Source organism: Microcaecilia unicolor, chromosome 6 (assembly GCF_901765095.1).
Source record: "Microcaecilia unicolor chromosome 6, aMicUni1.1, whole genome shotgun sequence".
Classification (NCBI taxonomy): domain Eukaryota; kingdom Metazoa; phylum Chordata; class Amphibia; order Gymnophiona; family Siphonopidae; genus Microcaecilia; species Microcaecilia unicolor.
The window spans coordinates 305,112,107-305,136,654 of NC_044036.1; positions in this window are offsets into that span (position 1 = coordinate 305,112,107).

Genomic DNA, 24,548 nt, shown 5'->3' on the forward strand with positions numbered 1-24,548 from the left:
GAACTGACCAGATGACCACCGAAGGGAATCAGGAGATGACCTCCCCTTACTCCCCCAATGGTCACTAACCCCCTCCCACCCACAAAAAATATGATTAAAAAGATTACTTGCCAGCCTCAGATGTCATACTCAGGTCCATCACAGCGCATGCAGGTCCCTGCAGTAGTTTCGTAGTAGGTGCAGTGCACTTCAGACAGGTGGACCCAGGTCCATACCCCTCTAACTGCTACATCTGTGGAGGAAACAGTGAGCCCTCCAAAACCCACCACAAACCCTCTGTACCCACATAGAGGTGCCCCCCTTCACCCATAAGGGCTATGGTAGTGGTGTACAGTTGGGGGTAGTGGGTTTGGGGGGGGGGGGTTGGGGGGCTCAACACACAAGGTAAAGGAGCTGTGTACCTGGGGGCATTTTATGAAGTCCACTGCAGTGCCCCCTAGGGTGCCCGATTGCTGTCCTGGCATGTCAGGGGGACCAGTGTACTACAAATGCTGGCTCCTCCCACATCCAAATGGCTTGAATTTGAACGTTTTAGACTTGGCCGTTTTTGGTTTCGAAAATGGGTGAAAATCAAAGACATCTAAATCCAAGGACGTCAATGGTATTTTTGAATACAAAGATGGACGTCCATCTTTTTTCGAAAATGAGCTTTTCCCCAGCCTCTGAATTTGGACGTTTTACAAAGACGTCCAAATTCCAGCTTAGACATTTCTTTCAAAAATGCCCCTCTTTGTTAACCAGACTACTTTATCCTGTTAATTTTCTCTGAGTATACCTTGGACTGTATGGCTGCAGGGTAAATTTATGTGAGAATACTAAAAGGAAACTAAGACAATCCAGGAATGTAAGACCTTTGAAGTCAGAATGATTAAATATTTTTACACCCACCAGACAGGACTTAACAAAGATCTGGATTTTCTAGCCCATTATAAACCATAAAATTCTATTGTTTTGTCACCCTCTTATCACCATGCATATCTCGCTGTCTCTCACCTAACCTACCCCATCCTCTTCCTGTGAGACTGTCATTGGAATGCTTTGATCTTTCACTTATATATGCTGTTATTTATCAACATTTGTTTATGTTTTTATCTGATTAAGAAGGGTTACCTTCGAAAGCTAATCAAAAAAGGTATTGTTAGTCCAATAAAAAGGTATCATCCTATTTTCTTTTCTCTGTTTTCTTTTCTTTTCTTTCTTTTCTTTTCTATGTTTTCTTTTCTTTTATTTCTATTGATTACCTTTAAAAGTAAACTAATAGGACTACCACATCACTCTACGCAGGATGTAAAAAAAAGCTGCAGGCTGATACCTGTGAAATGTTTCAGCCAAGTGGCCCATGTACTTGTGTGCTGGTGCTGGCTGTGTTAGGATAGAGGCTCCTGCTTCAAATTCACCACCATTTTATTGCTAGTAAGGACACTGCAGGGATGAATAGGTCACTCAGCCTGCTTTAATTCGTGGCTCTCAGTTATTGGATAACTGTTGTTTTCCACATGATCTCCATATTGTTTTTAATGCCCCCCTTTTAGACCCCTCCAGGGTTACCCAGACCCATGGGGGTCTGTTCTGGGAAGGCATCAGAAGGCGGAGTTCACACCTTATTCCCATGACCACAGCTTTCTGTCTTTCAGGATCTAGGTGTATCTTGGGCCATTTATGTTCCCACATATATATTATTAAAATCTACCCTAATTAGTTGGAAAAGTGAGTGTCACCTGTGTGTGGATTATTTGGTAGAGCAAATGATAGATAAACAGTAGAAATAAAGACAAAGATAGTTTTCAGAAATAGGATTTTGTTTATTCTTACCAAAATAAAGTCTTCTATTCAATACATTCATCAGACAAATTCTGGATTCAGCTGACCGGAGCTCTGCGTCCTAGATGCGTTGGGGAGAACCTCCAACGATCTATCTGATTCTCATCTTATTTATAGGAGCTGGTCTCTATACAAGTCTATGGAGAGGGTTTTTTTTCTCTAATATTGCTTAATCTATGAGTCATGACCTCCGGCCAGGTGCTCTTCCGTTTTAGTATTGCAACTTGTTGTGCAATTTCCCTTTTTGTAAACACTTCCTTAGATACGGGTATCCAAACATCCAAACATGAACAAAACAACTTTTTTTATGAAGATATCTAAATTTGGATATATCAGGTTCATATCATCTTGTGATCTGAGTGCCATCTTATAAAGACAGACTCCGTGTTATGAACCAATCTTCTTATCATTACTGTCTTTAATTTCTTCATTATGTGTGTTACACTCTATTTGGAAGTTGCACCAGGTTTCATTAGGACTCACCAAGAGTCCAAGCTCTCTGCTATAAGGCCATCAGCTGGATATCAGGCCTAATCAGTGCTCTTCAGCTGTTTAAAGTTATGTAGCTTGGCCCACCACTATTCCAGTGGATAGGTCTTAAGCTAGAACACATATTAACTTGCAGGAAAAGCAAGTCCTTGCTCAGCCAGTCATAGATTTTTAAACCTAGCTGGTATTTTTATAGCCTGAGTCCTAAAATCTGGCCTTCCACCCTTCCGGTGGGCATCCAGTGAGGGCCTCTTGCTGTAGTATAATTATACAATATGTAACGTGTTTTTATTACATGGTCACTGAGAGGCTGCCCCTTAGCTTCCTAGTTTCTCATTAACATGTATGCTCTATAGATAAGAAGCAAAATGTCTTCAATATATAATCTGGAAACCCATTTCACATTCTCACTAGACAATTGATCTTTGCTGTTAGTACTTAAATGAAGAGATATAATTCCTTCTTAACCTCTTCTTTGAAGGGAAGAATGAGATTGCCTTGTATATTTTATTTATTTATTTGTTGCATTTGTATCCCACATTTTCCCACCTTTTTGCAGGCTCAATGTGGCTTACAATTTTTCCGTCATGACATGTCATTTCATAATACATATACAACATGTGTGTGTGTGTGTGTGCGCGTATACACGGGGGTAGATTTTCAAAGAGGTTTTATTTATTTATTTTATTTTCAAAATTCCACAATCGGAATCGTTTCTAATAAATCAACAAGGAACCTCAAACCTCCTCATAGGGAACACACTGCAACGTTAGCTTAGTCCACTATTTTAATGAAGGAGTAGAATACTATCACTGGTTCCAGTGAGGAGGAAGAAGAGAAAAAAAACCAACTGCAAAAACTCATAACTACATGAGAAAAACGGATGGCATAAAAACTCACCTTCTCCTTCACTGACTAAAGAGTTAAACAAGGTGAAACACCTCTCTTCCAAACAGGTGTATCTTGCGTCCCCCCAAACACACTCATCGATTTGAAGCCTGGCCCCTTAACCTAAACCTGCCCGCCCAATTTTTCACAGTGAACAAAATAAACAATGTCTTTAGGAAAGAGTACAGACCATGAATCATTAATGAATGCACTAGCATGCACCATCTTGCTAGTGCATGCATTAATGATTCATGGTCTGTTTGGTGATTTTGAGAGGTCCATGTAAGGATCCGAGATAGTACCCTTCCTGAAGCAGCTTGTATATCGGCGAAACAAGGCGCACTTGTTGAAGAGAGACACGGGATGGTGTCAAAGGTTTAAACTGAACAGTATGGTGTCTTCTCCATTTTTATTACCATCAGCCTGGATTTACAAAACTAACCGAGCCTGGAATTATCAACAAGAAGATAAGTGACTGGTTTTTATGGAAAACTGACTTGTGGAAAGACTGTGTGGGTTAGATAAGCCTGCGATTTTCCTAAAGACATTGTTTATTTTCTTCACTGTGAAAAATTGGGCGGGCAGGTTTAGGTTAAGGGGCCAGGCTTCAAATCGATGAGTGTGTTTGGGGGGACGCAAGATACACCTGTTTGGAAGAGAGGTGTTTCACCTTGTTTAACTCTTTAGTCAGTGAAGGAGAAGGTGAGTTTTTATGCCATCCATTTTTCTCATGTAGTTATGAGTTTTTGCGGTTGCTTTTTTTTTCTCTTCTTCCTCCTCACTGGAACCAGTGATAGTATTCTACTCCTTCATTAAAATAGTGGACTAAGCTAACGTTGCAGTGTGTTCCCTATGAGGAGGTTTGAGGTTCCTTGTTGATTTATTAGAAACGATCCCAATTGTGGAATTTTGGAGTTACAAGGTGTCACACCATTTAATATTACTATTTCAAACTAATTTGGGTAATTAGAATTTAAATTAAAAAGGTTTGGAATTTCCTAGTTTTTTATATATAATATATTATATATACCATGGCATTTTAGCGATATTTTTAAAGTAGAGTATTGGATAACAATGTTATGTTTTATGAAGCAAGATAAGTATGTTTTAAAAATATTAAAAATATGGGTAAAGAAAATTTTGGTTGTGTCTTGCTTCAAGACTTATTTGGATGGGAGTAATCGAATGATGATAAAGTAAGAATATTGATAATGGAACAGTAACTTAAATATTAAAACCAAGTAGAACACAGAATTATAAAGCTAATAAAATGTTGGGTGGGAAAGCACAGCACAACAAATTATTCTAAATGACATGGTTATATAACAGTATACATGGGGTTCAGGGGTGCAATAAAGTAAAAACAAACAAGTATGCATCATAACAAGTGTAATGACCAGAATTTAAGAATAGATTTAATTAGGCTCATTTTCGAAAGAGAAGGACACCCATCTTCCGACACAAATAGAGAGATGGGCGTCCTTCTCTCAAGGTCGCCCAAATTGGCATAATTGAAAGCCGATTTTGGGCGTCCTCAACTGCTTTCCATCGCTGGGATGACTAAAATTCATGGGGGCATGTCGGCACTGTACCGAAGTCGGGACTGGGGCGTGATTTAGAGATGGGCGTCCTCGGCCGATAATGGAAAAAAGACTGGAATTCGTTGCCGGAGAACGTGGTACGGGCGGTTAGCTTGACGGAGTTTAAAAAGGGGTTAGATAGATTCCTAAAGGACAAGTCCATAGACCGCTATTAAATGGACTTGGAAAAATTCCGCATTTTTAGGTATAACTTGTCTGGAATGTTTTTACGTTTGGGGAGCGTGCCAGGTGCCCTTGACCTGGATTGGCCACTGTCGGTGACAGGATGCTGGGCTAGATGGACCTTTGGTCTTTCCCAGTATGGCACTACTTATATACTTATGTACTTATGTACTAAGGGCATCCCTGATGAGCATTTGGCCAACTTTTTTACTTTTTTTCACGACCAAGCCTCGAAAAGGTGCCCGAACTGACCAGATGACCACCGAAGGGAATCAGGGGATGACCTCCCCTTACTCCCCCAGTGGTCACCAACCCCCTCCCACCCCCAAAAAATTTTTTTAAACATTTTTTGCCAGCCTCAAATGTCATACCCAGCTCCATCACAGCAGTATGCAGGTCCCTGGAGCAATTTTTAGTGGGTGCAGTGCACTTCAGGCAGGCGGACCCAGACCCACCCCCCCCCCCACCTGTTACACTTGAGGTGGTAAATGGGAGCCCTCCAACCCCCCAAAACCCACTGTACCCACATGTAGGTGTCCCCCTTCATCCCTAAGGGCTATGGTAGTGGTGTAGAGTTGTGGGAAGTGGGTTTTGGGGAGATTTGGGGGGGGCTCAGCACACAAGGTAAGGGAGCTATGCACCTGTGAGTAATTTTTGAAGTCTACTGCAGTGCCCCGTAGGGTGCCCGGTTGGTGTCCTGGCATGTCAGGGGGGTCAGTGCACTACAAATGCTGGCTCCTCCCACAACCAAAAGGCTTGCATTTCGCCGGGTTTGAGATGGCCGGGCCCGGTTTCCATTATGGCCAAAATCCGAAGCCGGCCATCTCTAAATCCAGTGATCCCTAAACCCGGCGATCTCAACATTTGACCTAAATGTTGTGATTTGTCCGGCGTCAACTGTATTATCGAAAGAAAAGATGGCCGGCCATCTTTTTCGATAATATGGTTGGCGCCACCCCTTTAAGGAGCCGGCCCCGTAGATGCCCGGCACCGTTCGATTATGCCCCTCCACATGTTGAGAAAAAAAATATTTTCTCATATTTGTTTTAAAAGTATTACTATTCAACTTCATAGTATCTCCCCTACTCCTTGCACTGTTTCAAAGAAAAATTGATTCACCTTTAGCAGTTCCACTTAACTCAGGATTTGTAGATCTCTGTCATTTTTCCCCTCAGCCATCTCTTCTTCGAGCTGAAGAGCCTTAATCTCTATAGAGGCTTTCATCATTTGAGAGTTATTCCATCCCCTTAATTAATTTGGACACCCTTCTTTGCACCTTTTGAAATTCTGTTATATCTTTATTGAGATGTAGGGACCAGAATTGCACATAATACTCAAGGTGTGGCTACACCATGGAGCAATACAGAGGCATTATAATATTCTGTTTTATTTTTGATAATTCCTAGCATTTTATTTGCTTTTTTTGGCTGCCATTGCACACTGAGCATAAGATTTCAATGTCTTGCTCACCACGGCACCTAAATCTTTTTCATTGGTGGCGACTCCTAATGTGGAAGCTAACATCAGGTCACTTCTTATCATGTATCACTTTCCACTGGTCCACATTAAATTTTGTCTGCCATTTGAATGACCAGTCTTTCAGTTTCGTAAGGGCTTGTAAAAGGAGGGAGCAGGCTGTTACTTCTGTGGAACCCAAGCGTTGAGAATTTGAATTAAACTGAAACCAACAAATATCAGCCTGGCTTGAGTGGGATGGAGATTTTCCTTTGATGTTCTGTGGAAGTTTGGCCAAATGTATCTAAAGAATTGGACCCAGCATCTGTTGGGCTATGAACCATGTGCTTTAGTCACTTCTCTCCTTTCAAGCCCAGTTCAATCATTGCTGCAAAAATCCCTGTCCAGGTGCACAAACTAGATTTCCTCTGGAAACATGTATATATGGGTCCTTTGGGGCTTCTTCCCTCCAGTGGCTGTGAAAGCTCTTTCCTCAGCATCCCAGTCCCAGGCAAACTGGAAAATGAAAGATCTGACCCAAGAATCAAAACCCAGATCCTCTACATGGTAGTGCAAAGAACTAGAACTGAAACTCTCGGGGCCAACCCAGGCTTAAAAAAACAGTTCATTCAATTAATTCAATGTGAACATCCAGGTGGGGTTCAAGATGCTATGGAGGCAATTTTCACAGCCTCCAAGAGAGGAGAGTGACAAGGTGTCATGGTCATTGTTTAAAGAGTGTAACACCTCAAAGCAGTCAGCTTTAAGGGCCCATGATGGCAGGATTCTGCAAGGAGCTTTTGTGCATTGCCCCAGTCAGGATGGCAATCACTGCAACAACCAGACTAAGTACATCCAGCAAGAGATCAGAATTATAAAACAGGGGAAAACAACCTCCAGTTAGTTGCAAATGAATGCTCATGATGCCAGATCCCTATGACTGAACTGCAAGTACAGAAGAGCAGGAGGAAAGCAGCAAGTCCAAAAATGAATTCCATGAGCCCACAAGTATTTCTGCAGAGCCTTTGAAGTAGTTCACAAACTTTGCACCTCCTTTTCCCATGGGTTACCAAATGTCAAGGGTATCATCAGTGTTTAAGATAATGACATTCTTTCTGCCAAATGGCTTAAAGTATCCCAAATCCTTTTTCTTTCTTTCTTTCTTTCTTTCTTTCTTTCTTTCTTTCTTTCTTTCTTTCTTTCTTTCTTTCTTTCTTTCTTTCTTTCTTCCATTTGCCTTCTTACTCCACTGCCCATATATCCAGCTGGAAATTATACTTCTGTTTATTTATGTATCTGGAGAATGAAGTAATGAAGTGGGGGGAAGGTGGGCTGTTGTGAATGCCTACATAAATATTTTTTTTAATTTTCTCTGTATATTATTATTTTTTGCTGTTTTAAGGTTCCCTGTGTAACATAGACACAAGGGCATTAAATACATTGCAAAAGGAGTGCTTCTGTTTTGATTTGTACATTAAAGTCTCATGAAATGTGTTTCGCTTATTATAATGCAGGTGCTATAACTTGGATTTGGATTTTGTCTTGGTATTGTTGTGAGGTTTTTTTTTTTAGACCCCCCCCCCCCCCTTTTACTAAGGCGCGCTCACGTTTTTAGCGCGCGTTAAAAGTTAGAGATGCCAATGCATTCCTATGGGCGTCTCTAATGTTTAGCATGTGCCCAATTATAGCGTGCGCTAAAAACGTGAGCGCGCCTTAGTAAAAGACCCCCTTAGTTTCTGAATAAAAATTGTGTGCAAAAAAAAAAAGTATTCCAAACCCTAGTTTGATTGGCTTATTGTCTGATGGTTCAGGCTGAGCTGATTGAACGTGCACTCAGGGTCAGACAGGTTGCTCAGGAATCAGACTGGGGAGTTGCTAGAGTCACAGCTCTGTACTTCAACTACTAAATCAACACCCCAGATTACACCCTCCCTATCTCAGACAGCCTGAAAATCCTCGGCGTTACAATGGACCGCAACTTAACACTAGAGACCCAAGTGACATCCACAACAAAGAAAATGTTCCACTCGATGTGGAAACTCAAACGCGTGAAACAATTCTTCCCGAGGAAAACATTTCGCAACATGATACAATCAATGGTATTAAGTCATGTAGACTACTGCAATGAAATTTATGTGGGATGCAAAGAACAAATCATAAAGAAACTTCAGGCCGCTCAAAACACGGCAGCTAGGCTATCTTCGGAAAAACACAATTTGAAAGTGCAAAACCCCTTCGCGAAAAACTACACTGGCTCCCAGTCAAAGAACGCATTGCTTTCAAAATCTGCACTCTGGTTCACAAAATTATCTACGGTGAAGCTCCGGGATACATGACAGACTTGATCGACCTACCAACTAGAAACACATCCGAATCAACAAGAACATACCTAAATCTGCACTACCCAAGCTGCAAAGGACTCAAATACAAATCAACTTACGCGTCCAGTTTTTCCCACATAAGCACACAACTGTGGAACGCATTACCAAAAGCCTTGAAAACTACGAACGACCACCTAAACTTCCGGAAAACACTTAAAACTAACCTGTTTAAAAAGGCATACCCTACCGATCCAACATAAATGCCTGATCTCTGCAACACAACAAAACTAAAGAACGTAATGGACATAACACAACTCTTCCGTTGTACGATTCCCTAGTGTGGCTGTGCCACATGAACTTTATCTTACCACAACATCACTTTGCATTTTACACCGGAGTCTGTAACGTCTCTCCGGTACTATGTAAGCCACATTGTGCCTACAAATAGGTGGGGAAATGTGGGTTATAAATGTAACAAATAAATAAATAAATCACTAACGTTTGGTGCACTATGTAGAATTATGGGGTTAGTAACAGTAAACAACAGCAGATAAAGTCCTGTACGGTTCATGCAGTCTACCCGACAAGATGGCCAGAGTTCTTCCTGTCCCTTTGTGCAGGTTGTACGTACCCCTCTATGCCTTATTTATTAAAGGGTGAAGGTCATTTAAGTTTTGCTTCATTTCCATCTTCTTTCTATTCAGGGATCTCCTGTGTTTATCCATCACTGTTTTTCAAAATTACCAAAGATTTATGTAATGGGAGAGAGGTTAGGTAGAGGGAGGAAAGAAAGAAAGGGAGTCCACTACAATCAGGGTTCTACATGTGTCAGGGGCAAGAGGGAGTCATGGCAACTAGACAACCGGGGCTTTCTGCGTGCCAGGTTAAGTCAGACCAGGTTTGGGGGGAGGAGAGGGGGGGTCTGCTAGACCACCAGGGACAATTTTTTGTTGTTGGGGAGAAGAGGGGAGGCAGATCCAGCAGCCTTTTAAAAATATTCCCCTTCCTCCCACAACGTAAGCCAATCCCCTCTCACGCACTGATAGGAAGGGGAACATTTTAGCAATGAATTAAATATTGCTGCAGCAATATGCATTGTTGTTTTTTTTTTTTTTCTGAAAGGGCACAGTTTTTCATGCAGCAGTAATCTGCATGCTCACTGCTTTGGGACACTAGGCTTATGTTAACATACTATACTAAACTCATATGTGCTACTTTTTGTGTATACTGTAAAAGGTCTCCGCGTCGGGCCCCGTCCGGGAATGCCTTACCACACCACCGGCCCCAGAGCTTTCGTTTCCTCCTTTACTTTTCTTTATTCAGCAGGCCTTTTTGGGTTTTCAAACAAAACACCCTTCAATATTCTGGCTGTTCCAGACACAGTATAATTACTGCCCAGTTTGACTCAGCACCGTTCCATATAGCCAGGCTGTGCTAAACCCAGTCCAAAATACAGCCAGGCTTTTCTCCACTCCGTTCAATATAGCCAGGCTGTTCAAAACACAGTCCCAATTACAGCCAGGCTTCTCTCAACTCAGTTCAATATAGCCAGGCTGTGCTAAACACAGTCCAAAATACAGCCAGGCTTTTCTCCACTCAGTTCAATATAGCCAGGCTGTTCAAAACACAGTCCCAATTACAGCCAGGCTTTTCTCAACTCAGTTCAATATAGCCAGGCTGTGCTAAACACAGTCCAAAATACAGCCAGGCTTTTCTCCACTCAGTTCAATATAGCCAGGCTGTTCCAAACACAGTCCCAATTACAGCCAGGCTTTTCTCAACTCAGTTCAATATAGCCAGGCTGTTCAAAACACAGTCCCAATTACAGCCAGGCTTTTCTCAACTCTGTTCAATATAGCCAGGCTGTGCTAAACACAGTCCAAAATACAGCCAGGCTTTTCTCCACTCAGTTCAATATAGCCAGGCTGTTCCAAACACAGTCCCAATTACAGCCAGGCTTTTCTCCACTCAGTTCAATATAGCCAGGCTGTTCCAAACACAGTCCCAATTACAGCCAGGCTTTGTGCGGGCTCAAAGCCTCGGGTCCCACCCTCTTGGTCAGCCTTACTCTCCTGACCTCCTCCCGCATGACCCGGGCATTCCCACTATACCTCCTGCTCGGGCTGCCTCAGAGCCAAGAGTTCCATCGGTTCTTCTGAGACATTCTCTGGCTCCTCTTGCTCCATGGCCTCCTGTTCCTCCTCCTCCTCTCTCTCTGGAGCCCAGTCCATTTTCTCCTCTCCCCACCCCTTTTCCAGCTGATCTCTCTTTTCCTCATTAACCGGGCTAGGCTGCTTTTCCTTCCCCCACCCCCGGTTCAGCCACCTCCTCCACCAGGGTGGTGACTCCTTTTTTCCCCTTTTCTGGCAGCCCTCTTCTGGAGCTTCTTGGTTTTGCACCCTATTTCCCTTTACCCGGGGTTCTCCTGGGGCTTTCTGGGAGTTGTAGTTTCTTATTGGTATGTCACTCTTAGGCAAAACAGGAGCCCCCCTAGTGTCTTCCCTCCTAACCTCCAGCTCTCTTTTCCCCTGTAGGAAGCTGGGGTTCCTCTCCACCCTTTTCCTTCCTTCATACTCCTTACATACCCCCCCCCCCCTTAAGATTTCACTCCCCAATTCTTTTCCCTTTTCCTCCTTATCCTCTCCTACCCGGGATAGGGCATCCACATTTCCCAAACATCTCCCCGGACGATGCTCCACTGTGTACTGGAAGGGTTGCAATGCCAAGTACCAGCGCATTAGCCTTCCGTTATTATTTTTCATTAAATTCAGCCACTTCAATGGAGCATGGTCCGTTACTAGCTTAAAAGGCCTCCCTTCGAGATAGACCGTACACTCTTGTACCGCCCATCTTATTGCTAAACATTCCTTCTCTATGGTGGAGTAATGGTCCTCATGAGGTAGGAGTTTACGGCTCAGATACAGTACCGGATGTTCTGCCCCTTCATGTTCCTGAGACAGCACCGCCCCTAGCCCCCTCCCCGAAGCATCGGTTTGCAGAATAAAGGGTTTTTCGAAATCTACGGCTTTCAACACCGGTTCCTGGCACAAGGCCTTCTGCATCTGCTCTAAGGCCCCCAACTCCTCCTCCCCCCACCTCAGATGATCCGGACTCTTACCCTTCAACATGTCCGTTAATGGAGTGGCCATTTCAGAAAAGTGAGGGATGAACCTCCTGTAATACCCCACCATACCCAGAAAACTACGCAATTGTTTTTTTCTGTTGGGTCTGGGAAATTCTTGTATGCTTTTAACTTTATTCAGTAAGGGTCGCACCTCCCCCCGGCCTACGTTATACCCTAAATACTTCACCCTATACTGGGCAAAGTAACATTTCTTCGGGTTCAGGGTAAGTCCGGCCTCCCTAAAAGATTGCATCACCGCCCCTACGTGTTTCAAATGGGTGTTCCAGTCCTCACTGTGTATTACCACATCATCCATATATGCCGCAGCATATGTCTGATGTGGTCTGAGGACACGGTCAAGCAATCTTTGGCAGCTCGCCGCCGCCGAATTAAGGCCAAAGGGGAGCCTTTTGAATTGGTACAAGCCTATGGGTGTACTAAAAGCTGTCTTGGCTTGAGCTCCCGGAGACAGGGGAATCTGCCAGTATCCTTTTGTTAAATCAAGGGTCGTAAGATACTGTGCTGACCCCAACCGGTCCACCAGCTCCTCAATATAAGGCATAGGATAGGCATCCGTCCGAGAGATAGTATTAAGTTGGCGGAAATCAATACAAAATCTCCACTCCCCTTCAGGTTTTGGGACTAATACCACTGGGCTGGACCAGGGACTATGGGACTCCTCAATTACCCCAAAATCTAACATTTCCTGCACTTGTTTAATGACTTCCCTCCTTTTCATTGGGGAGAGTCTATAGGCCTTTGCCGTACTATCTTACCCCGTTCCGTTACAATATCATGCTCTACTAGGTGGGTATTCCCCGGGCATGCCGTCAAAACATCTTTAAAGCGTTCTAAAAGCCTTCTTATCTCCTTTTTCTGCCCCTGGGGTAGCCGGGGGTTAACTCCGGGCTCGCCGGGCTTGAAAATCTCCCGTATTTGAGGCCCTAACTCCTCTCCTTCCTTCTCTTCCCCCCGAGTTTGAAACCCTACCCTAGCTACCCAAGGTTTCATAAGATTAACGTGAAAAGTCTGAACCCGACCCCTCTCATTTGCCACCTCATACGTGAGGGGGCCGAGTCTCCTCCTCACCACCCAGGGTCCTTTCCACCTAGAGGCGAACCTATGTGGATCTTCCGATATCAGGATAAGGACCCTATCCCCGGATGCAAACTCCCTTTCCCGAGTCCCTCTATCGTAATACCCCTTTTGTTGTTCTTGGCTCTGTTCCAGCTGGTCCCGGGCATATTCCTGTATCCTATCCAATCGGCCCCTCAGATCCTGTAAATATTCAACCACAGACTGATCTGTGGTTTCGGGCGGCACCCAATGCTCCTGTACGATATCTAACATACCCCTGGGTCTCCTACCAAACATTAACTCATAAGGTGAAACTCCTAAAGAGTCTTGCACCTTCTCCCGGTATGCATATAGCACCAATGGTAAAAGCTGGTCCCATCCGGTCCTATCCTCTCCTAAGGCTTTTTTTAGCATACCCTTTAAGGTCCTGTTAAAGCGTTCCACCATCCCATTGGTTTGCGGATGGTAAGCTGCCGTGCGTACATGTTTTATCCCAAACGCCTCCCATACTTGCCTTAAGGTATGTGACATAAAATTTGACCCCCTGTCGGTCAAGACTTCTTGGGGAAAACCGACCTCACAAAACATTTTTATGAGTTCCCTGGCAATACCCTTCGCTGAAATGTTCCTTAATGGCAGGGCCCATGGATACCTGGTGGCCATGTCCATAACTACTAAGACATAGAGGAACCCTCTCTGTGACCTAGTTACCGGCCCCACAATATCCATGGCTATCCGCCTCCCCGGTTGCTCTACCCTCGGAAGAGGCTTTAACGGTGCTTTAGGAGGGAATCTGTCTGATACCTTTTGACAGTTGGTGCAGGACTTGCAGTACTTCTCCACCTCCCCATAAACCCCTGGCCAATAAAACCTCGCCAATATTTGAGTCAGGGTAGCCTGGGAGCCCTTATGTCCGCCCAGAGGATGATCATGGGCCAGCCTTACCACCAAAGAACGAAAAGCCCGGGGGATCACTAGCTGTCTCCCTCCTCCCGAGTTTTCCCAGCTTGGCACCCTTCGATATAATGTTCCCTTCTATCATGAACCCCGGAGCTACCTGACCTTCTCCCTGCCGCGCCCTTTCCCAGGCATACTCTAAAGTAGGGTCAGTGGCCTGCTCCCTATGAAATTGGGGAAACTGCTCTCTTAATTCTTCCGGAGCCACCGGCAGGTAACTCTCCCTCTGTACCCGCTGAAAAGCCTCCCTTCGATCTTTCTGTTCTTTTTTTTTCACCGCTTTTCTCTTTTTTTTTTCGGCCCGGCTCGCCCAAGACCTCCCCCTGAAAAGGAAAAACAGCCCCTATGCCTTCCTCTTCCCCATCCGCCTCGCGGTGAGACTGAGCTCTGGTAGTGACCAACACTTTTTTCTCGCCCATACCCTCTATAAACGGTGGCCAATCCCTCCCCAAAATCATGTCCTGGGGCAATCGGGGTAGAACGGCCATGGCCAGCTCTATCTCCCCGGTGGGCCCCTGTAAGTTGACCCGTTGGAGCGCATAACGTGTCTTGGCCCCATGAATACATTGTATGGACACCCCTCCATCATAGGTATCCCTACCCGGGGTCCTCCTCTTTCGTATTTGTTGCCACAACCTCCTAGAGATCATGGATTGGTCCGCCCCAGAGTCTAACATGGCTGTGATGGGCACTCCCTCCACCTTAACCTGAGTTAGGTATCGGGGCCTAAACCCCTGGGCCACCTGAGAGATCCACCCCTCCCGCCACTGGCAATCTTTTTTGAAGTGTCCAGCCTTACCACACTTAAAGCACACCTTGCTCCCAAAAGGAGTAGCCTTTCTACTCTGGCCGGTGTCTAGCCCTGTCTTTTTACTCCCTGCGGGGGTCTCCGGCTTAACTAGGGAAACTTTTTGCTCCCCTTTTTCTAACACCCGAGCCTTGCCTCCCTCCCGCTCTGGTCCCCCCCACTGCTGGGCTTCTAGGTAACACTCCAACCCCAAGGTCACCCCCTCTACCGTCTTACATCCCCTCTTTATTAATTCTGCCCTAATCTCGGCTGGCAGACCCTGGAGGAATTGCTCCACTACCAGTTCTTGCAGTACCTCGTGCAGGGTATGTTGCTCGGGCTCCACCCATTTTTTCACTAAATCCATTAGTTTATTTGCTACCGCTTTAGGGGGGGTCCCCTTTTCCCATTTAGTGGCTCTAAACTTACGCCTGTAAGCTTGCGTACTGAGTCCATATCTGTCCTTAATAGCCTCTTTCAACCTTCCATAGTTGGCAGCCTCCCCAGGAGACAAATCCCTGAAGGCTGCCAGCGCCTCCCCTGACAAAGACGGCACCAATCTCATGGCCCACTGCTCTTGTGGCCACCCAGCCGCCCCAGCCACCCTCTCAAATGCAGTCAAAAAATCGTCCACATTATCCTGCTCGGACAACTTTCCCCAGTTAAGTGAATGCATGGAGACTTGTCCTACCGCACCGCTTCCTCCGGGCCCCAGTCCATTCGCTCCTATGTCCCCCTCTCGTGGAGCACTAGCACCTCTTTGGAAAAAGTCTTGTAGCATGTTTAGTACTGGTTGCTGCTGATCCCTGGCCGCCATCAATGAGTCCTCGACAATCTTTGCTGTCAGCTCCTGCTGTTTTTGGAACTGCAGAGTCATCCACCCGAAGATCTCCTTGGGGTCCATCCTGGCACTGGAATCGTCACCTGGAAAAAACAACAACAGAGAACCACATCCAAGTGCGATTACCCCACTTATGTTGGACTCTGTTTCTGCTCCCTCTCCCCCTCCCCCAAGTTGGGCCCGCTTACCGGAACCCAAGACGGGTCTGCGCCTTTCTCAGCGTTGGCCCTCTCGGGGGCTTTTCGTCTAGGCAGGTCGCGGCCTCCTCTAGCGACAGGTCCTGCAGATGATCCCACCACTGCCACCACTTGTAAAAGGTCTCCGCGTCGGGCCCCGTCCGGGAAGGCCTTACCACACCACCGGCCCCAGAGCTTTCGTTTCCTCCTTTACTTTTCTTTATTCAGCAGGCCTTTTTGGGTTTTCAAACAAAACACCCTTCAATATTCCGGCTGTTCCAGACACAGTATAATTACTGCCCAGTTTGACTCAGCACCGTTCCATATAGCCAGGCTGTGCTAAACCCAGTCCAAAATACAGCCAGGCTTTTCTCCACTCCGTTCAATATAGCCAGGCTGTTCAAAACACAGTCCCAATTACAGCCAGGCTTCTCTCAACTCAGTTCAATATAGCCAGGCTGTGCTAAACCCAGTCCAAAATACAGCCAGGCTTTTCTCACCTCAGTTCAATATAGCCAGGCTGTTCAAAACACAGTCCCAATTACAGCCAGGCTTTTCTCAACTCAGTTCAATATAGCCAGTCTGTGCTAAACACAGTCCAAAATACAGCCAGGCTTTTCTCACCTCAGTTCAATATAGCCAGGCTGTTCAAAACACAGTCCCAATTACAGCCAGGCTTTTCTCAACTCAGTTCAATATAGCCAGGCTGTGCTAAACACAGTCCAAAATACAGCCAGGCTTTTCTCCACTCAGTTCAATATAGCCAGGCTGTTCAAAACACAGTCCCAATTACAGCCAGGCTTTTCTCAACTCAGTTCAATATAGCCAGGCTGTGCTAAACACAGTCCAAAATACAGCCAGGCTTTTCTCCACTCAGTTCAATATAGCCAGGCTGTTCCAAACACAGTCCCAATTACAGCCAGGCTTTTCTCAACTCAGTTCAATATAGCCAGGCTGTGCTAAACACAGTCCAAAATACAGCCAGGCTTTTCTCCACTCAGTTCAATATAGCCAGGCTGTTCAAAACACAGTCCCAATTACAGCCAGGCTTTTCTCAACTCAGTTCAATATAGCCAGGCTGTGCTAAACACAGTCCAAAATACAGCCAGGCTTTTCTCCACTCAGTTCAATATAGCCCAGCTGTTCCAAACACAGTCCCAATTACAGCCAGGCTTTTCTCAACTCAGTTCAATATAGCCAGGCTGTGCTAAACACAGTCCAAAATACAGCCAGGCTTTTCTCCACTCAGTTTAATATAGCCAGGCTGTTCCAAACACAGTCCCAATTACAGCCAGGCTTTGTGCGGGCTCAAAGCCTCGGGTCCCACCCTCTTGGTCAGCCTTACTCTCCTGACCTCCTCCCGCATAACCCGGGCATTCCCACTATACCTCCTGCTCGGGCTGCCTCAGAGCCAAGAGTTCCATCGGTTCTTCTGAGACATTCTCTGGCTCCTCTTGCTCCATGGCCTCCTGTTCCTCCTCCTCCTCTCTCTCTGGAGCCCAGTCCATTTTCTCCTCTCCCCACCCCTTTTCCAGCTGATCTCTCTTTTCCTCATTAACCGGGCTAGGCTGCTTTTCCTTCCCCCACCCCCGGTTCAGCCACCTCCTCCACCAGGGTGGTGACTCCTTTTTTCCCCTTTTCTGGCAGCCCTCTTCTGGAGCTTCTTGGTTTTGCACCCTATTTCCCTTTACCCGGGGTTCTCCTGGGGCTTTCTGGGAGTTGTAGTTTCTTATTGGTATGTCCCTCTTAGGCAAAACAGGAGCCCCCCTAGGGTCTTCCCTCCTAACCTCCAGCTCTCTTTTCCCCTGTAGGAAGCTGGGGTTCCTCTGCACCCTTTTCCTTCCTTCATACTCCTTACAATACCTTACCTTGATTTGTATCTGCCATTTTCAGGGTGCAGACCGTAGAAGTCTTGCCCAGCACTAGCCCCGCCTCCCAACCAATAGCCCCACCTCCCCCCACCACCTCTGCCACCCAATCTCGGCTAAGCTTCGAAGGAATGGATCCTCAGAAGCTTAGCCGAGATTGGGTGGCAGAGCCGGTGGGGGGAGGCGGGGCAAGACTTCTACGGTCTGCACCCTGAAAATGGCAGATACAAATTAAGGTAAGGTATACACAAAAGGTAGCACATATGAGTTTATCTTGTTGTGCAGACTGGATGGACCGTGCAGGTCTTTTTCTGCCGTCATCTACTATGTTACCATGTTACTACCATACACTCAGCCATCAGCACACAGTTCTAACACTAGCTTTCTGCATCCACCTCTTAGATTTCCTGTCCCCAGAAGGCTGACAAAGACCTATTTGTACCTAAATGTAACTTGTCTAGATGTACTACTGAAAAGGGCACGAGATAAATCCAAATCTCTTATGATGAGCTCAGCAGGGCTGTACTGACCTGAGAACACAACTCTCAAAAGCTGGCCACAAATATGATACATTAGTCCGGTGGAAAAAGATGTAGTCTTGAGCAGCTCCTGTGCTGAACACAGGAATTTATTCTGTGATTCTAGATGTTGGCATCTTTGGGCAGTGAGGGAAGAGAGTGACTGTAGTCCTGAGGAAAACAGAAGGGTCTGGGCTCTGACACTTCCAACAGCATGACCAGAACAATAAGGTTTCAAACTTAAAGCATGTAAATAGCTCCAACAGCACCTTCGTCCTTCACTATCATGTAAATAGAACAGCAACAAAAAGAAAATACTCAATTTTTCCTTTTCTCTCAGTGTCTGGATGACCTTCAGGTTGATAATGTATGCAAAACGTTTTGCAGTTCATTGTCTCCTGCGAAGCATGAAAAGAGTATTCTTTGCATGCTATATTCAGAGTTTTAGTAAATTAAAATCTGTTTATCGCGCTTCTTATGCTCACCCCTGTCACTCTTTCTTGGATTTTTCCCTTCCAAGTCTGACAGCCAGGGATTAAAGGTTTTTTTTTACAATGGTCCTGACAGTGGACCTTAACAGCCTGCAATGTCTTAACAACTCGGGTACTGGAAAAGCATTCAGAGCTCTGAATGGCTCTGCCCTCCACAGAAGCTCCATCTGTACTGTGCTATCAAGCGAGACCTTTTGTTTTATAAGACACTAGAACTTTTTTGTTGTTGTTTTTCTTTTTCCCTTGAAATACAAAATATCACTCTCCCTTTTGTTGATGCCATGTCTAGTTTGCTGTCGTTTTGGTCGTAAAAACCTCCTTCGTGGACAAGAAGGTGAATTTTTTTGTCATCAGATGGGCAAAATGTGGAATGAGGTGAAGGAGAAGAACAAAGGCATTTTCTGACCAAAGGACACAGTTTGTAGCGCCAATAACCTTATAAAATGGATGCCTTCCAGCTTCACAGTTGCACAGATCTATTTGTGATAGATGCTGATTGCAATAAGCAGGGCATTGTGTTATCTTATTTTCAAGGCATGATAATGAGTTTTGAATGACGTGGTCTGCAGCCACTGGCCTGAATCATGGTGCAAGCAGTAGGGACATAGAGGACATTTTTTTTTCTTGAATTGATTTCCCTGTCTAGCTCCTTTTATAACCCCTACCAAAGCCCCATCTCTTTTATATTGGCCTAGCAGTTTCCTTTTACACTTTTGAGCTTCCACTTCAATCAAACCTATCCTCTTCAGGGCCTTAGAACCATGAGCCTTCAATCAAAAGTACCCAGATCTCCCCTCTGATTTTTGTAAGCCTTCCTTCTTCACTAGATGCCAACTGATCTCCATCGTAACATCAGAAACATTCTCCCCGTTTGTAAGCACCAGGTCTAGAATCGCTCCATCCAGCGTTGGTTCTGTTACCTACTGTTGGAACAATTCTTCCTGTAGAGACTCCAAGGTCATAAGTACATAAGTATTGCATACTGGGAAAGACCAAAGGTCCATCAGGCCCAGCATCCTGTTTCCAACAGTGGCCAATCCAGGTCACAAATACCTGGCAAGATCCCAAAAAAGTACAAAAAATTTTGTACTGCTTATCCCAGAAATAATGGATTTTCCCCAAGTTTATTTAATAATGGTCTATGGACTTTTCCTTTAGGAAGCCGTCCAAACCTTTTTTTAAACTCCGCTAAGCTAACCACCTTTACCACATTCTCTGACAATGAATTCCAGAGTTTAATTGCTTCTAGATGACCTCACAGCAGGGACACTCCAATCAATGTCTGGCATATTAACATCACCTATCAATAGTACTTTCCCTTTCCTAGCTATCTTGTGACTGTCTTCAATTAAGTTTTTGTCCATTTCTTCCGACAGTGAAGGTGACCTGTATATTATACCAATGTAAATACATTTTCCTTTTCCTGTTACCAGTTTACGCACAGTGCTTTTTCCTTACCCCATGTCCTGCAATTCTGTCACTTTAATATTATTCTTAACATACAATGACACTCCTCCACCCTTTTTTCCTACCCTGTCCTTCCTAAATAGATTATAGCCCGGTATAACCATATCCCAGTCATGGTTCTCTGTGAACCACATTTCCATGATCGCCACTAAATCCAAGTCGGCTTCTATCATTGTAGCCTCTATATCTAGAAATTTGTTTCTGATACTACGGCCATTGGTTTACAAGGCACTCCAGATTTTACTCTTTTTTTCCCTTTTCTATAAAGGAATTTGATAACTTACCTTTCTGAGGTTATTAATGACTTTTTGGACTTTTCTCACCCATCCCCAGCAAATTTAGTTTAAAGCCCTCTTTAGTACTTTAGCCAGTCTGTTACTGTTAGTGTGTGTCCTTAAAAAATGTTGTTTATAGAGAATAACCTGTTATCATATTCAATTCAAACTTCTCTTACTAACTTATAAGTGCATTCACTCTACTGCTCCCCAGTACCTCTCCGCTCTTGTCTCTCCATACACCCCCACTCGAGTACTCCGTTCTGTGGATAAATCTCTCCTGTCTGTCCCCTTCTCCTCTACTGCTAATTCCAGACTCCGTTCCTTTTTTCTCGCTGCACCTCATACCTGGAATAGACTTCTCGAGCTTGTACATCTAGCCCAGTCCTTGGCCGTTTTCAAATCCAGGCTAAAAGCCCACCTCTTTGACACTCCATTCGACTCCTAGCCACTACTCACTTGCCCTGTACCTTTTATCCCTTACCTCTTAGTTGTTCTGTCTGTTTGTCTGTCCTATTTAGATTGTGAGCTCTTTGAGCAGGGACTGTCTTTTCGTGTATGATGTACAGCGCTGCGTATGCCTTGTAGCGCTATAGAAGTGATAAGTAGTAGTAGTATCATTCTTTTTTTTTAATTTCTGACATTATATACATTTCAATCAATGAAAATGAATTCTTGATATTAGAAGGAAGCAGGAAGCTGTGCAGCCCGATCCTTGTTACAGGCATGGCATGGCCATCACAAGGACTACCACTTTATGACAACCCTGGCCAGCGCCTTGCCAGGACAGACAGTTCCATCGTGGGTGTGAAAATGCTGCCGGCTTAGGTATCTTTGTTTCTTGTGCACCTTTAGTAAGTGAGAGTGTGAAATGCAATAATAAAAAGAATATATGCGTGGAAAAAAAAAATCAGTAATAACTTTCCCTATTATCATTTGCACTATTTATCTGGTGAGGCAGTTTCCAAAATCTACCTTTAATTTATTTGCTCTTGTTTGAAGCCTGTTGTGATTTGCAAAGGGACCTGTACAGGCTGGCCTTGAACTGTAAGCACTGGTTTGTTGAGGGTAGACAAAGTGAATGCCTCGCTGTTTCCTTTCTTTGTTAAGTGTATATTGTTAAAACAGTTAGCAAGTCTGAGGGCTTCGTGGCTTTTATAGCAAAAGCACAAGTCTACATCAGTCTTTTCTGTTATTCAATAGTAAACATTCTCTTTTTGGCAGCAGCTCAAAGAGCTAGCATGACCTGAATAAAATTTAATCAAGGGCAGGTGGTATTTACTATAAGATAGATCCACCCATGAAGCTAATTCTGCACATTGGAGGTAATTCAGGGGTCCTTTTACTAAGCTGCACTAAAAAATTGACTTAGCGCATCCTTATATAGGCCTTTCCCATGTGCTGAGGGGGAATTTCTATAAATGATGCCTTAAACATCGGTGCCGTAAAACCATGCGGTTAGCGTGATTCTATAAACTATACCTAAACTTAGGTGTAATTTATAGAATACACTCACACACTGTTCTTGCACCTAAAATGTAAGTGTACCCATTTAAGCCACCTAAAATCAGGCCTAAATACCTGCACCAAAGTTAGTCACAGATCAAGTATACCCTGTAATAATGTGCATAGTTTTCCGAAATGCCCACAACCTGCCTATTCCATAACCATGGCCACGCACCTTTTTTGACTGTGTGCATTAGAATTTAGACGCATTGCGTTATTATTTGTTGCTTTTGTATCCCACATTTTCCCACCCATTTGCAGGCTCAATGTGGCTTACATATTACCGTTAGCGGCGTTAGCCGATTCCGGTCTAAACAAACACATGGTATGAATGAATACAAAGTGATAATGTGGTGGAATGAGGTACAAGTAGTGTTCATTGTGGTCTTTGGTTAAGATGTGTCGCTGTTGTCCAGGTTTTTTATGTTGGGTTGATGGGGTATGCTCTTCTGAACATGGAATATGCCTAGAACATGAAATATGCCTAGAAAGTTGTGCATGTAAGTTCAAATTAAAGCCAATTGGCACCAGTAATTGGTTGTTAACTACCAATTATCAATGCTGATTAGCTTGTTAAGCAATTAAGTTGTGCATTCAATTTGGTTGCAGGGACAAATTAGCAGTCACAACTTAAGGCACCATATATAGAACTGGGGGGGGGGGGGGTAAACCATTTCTAGTGCAGCCATCAAAAAGGGTCTTTTTTCTATTTGTTTCATTAATGACTGTATGGCTATTTAAAAAAATTACCACAGGATCACTTACTGCCTCGTTATTTAGGTGGCGCTAAGGGATCCTGCATTGATTATGTTCTGAAGTGTATTTCTCCTATTTGGCTAGCAGGTGGTGCATGTTTATGCTTAAAGCTGTTACAGAGAACTGGCTTCTCTTTCTTTTAGTTGGCACTCAGATAATAGGAAGCACCTGTAGTGATGTAGCCAGTTTTTATTTGAAACTTGACTGTTCTGGGATCTAATTGCTCTGGAGTTTGAAATTACCAAGCAGATGCTAGCTGTTGCTTTAGTCTTAGCCCAGAAGGAAAGAGAGACAGATCTCTTTGCTGAGGCTCTGTGAACAGTTCTATATCCTGACCTTCCCAGGTACTGTTTAGATAGCATATAGATGTTTAGTTAGTGTTATAATTGATCCATATTTCAGTTACCTGTTATTGTTTGCTAATTGTACATTTTTTGTTCATTGTTCCAGTGTGAGAATAAACACATTTGTTTGTTTGTTCTGCCTGTCTGGACTGATAAAGAATCCTGGTAGTTTGTGTGTTGGGTGTGTGAGTGCTTTCTCAGAACTGTGGGACCACTGGAGTGTGGCCCCCCAGTAACCTAGTAATTACTGGGGATAATTGGAGCTGGAGACTCGCTCAGAGGTGGTTGTGACCCAGTCAGTAGTAGGAGGATGCTAGTGTAGAGCACAAGCGGCAGGTGCAGGTGGACCTGAACTGTGCTAGGGATAGACCTTCTAAGTGGCCATAGGGTAACTCCAGGCAGGTGACTAGGCATTTTGTGACAACCTCTTAAGTTAGGCATGGTTTATAGAATAGCACTTATGCCCGGGAACTTTTGCAAATGTGCATGCCTACATTAGGTGCATATCTCTGTTATTCTATAACAACAAGTAGAATCATTATTGACAGAATCTCAGATTACTCTTCCCAGCAAAATATTTTTACTGGCTGTCTGGATACTAAAGCATATTCAAGAGAACATAAACATAGAGGAGAATTGTCATTTTGAGGTGCTAGATCACCTCTTCTCCACTTGGTCCAGATGCTTTAATCCTGGCTTTTCAATTGAATTTAGGAATTTGCAAATGCCCAGTTATTTGGGCAGGGGAAGGAAATGGCAAGGTCTATAGAACAAGGGTAGGCTCTCCACCGAAGCGGATGAACACAAAATCCCACAGGGTAAAGATACAGATAAACAACGTGGGAAGTGGACCAATGTTTCCAGGACACTGAGACTGTGATAGTATATAAAGGAACAAACTTTATTGTAGACTCAACACAGTACTGTGTTTGGGCCACAGGCCTGCCTCAGGAATCTTTGATGATGCGAAAAAAATATTTTCAATACTGGTTGGTCTTATCAAAAAATCTTCACGATTGTCAAAACTAAAGTGTGACAGTGCAAAAACGCTTGTACTTTCAGCTGAAGATGTTTTGATAAGACCAACCAGTATTGAAAATATTTTTTCGCATCGTCAAAGACTCCTGAAGCAGGTCTGTGGCCGAAACACAGTACTGTGTGGAGTCTACAATAAAGTTTGCTCCTCTATATACTATCACAGTCTCAGCGTCCTGGAATCATTGGTCCACTTGCCACGTTGTTTATCAAGGTCTATAGAACTGCAGACACTGATTGTGTGATGAAAGCAAAAGATTAATGTCACTCTATCTGTGAGCACTGTATTTCTATATTCTCACTGCCATGTAGTGCTGTACGTAGCACAGAGAAATCATATATCCATGTACTGATCATCTCATGTCCATAACGTCTTCTAGAGACTGTGTCACAGATAGTGAAGCATTAGAGAACAATATCATTGAAGCCGTTGCCTACTCTAGAGTTTACACATCTGAAATTTTTCATTTTTGCCAATGACTTGAAAGGGCAATTTTCACGCTCTAGAAAAATGGATGCACGCTGGTTTTCATTTTGGTGTGCATCCCTTTTTTCCAGAAGCAGTACAATAAGGGTCTGGTGTGCACCA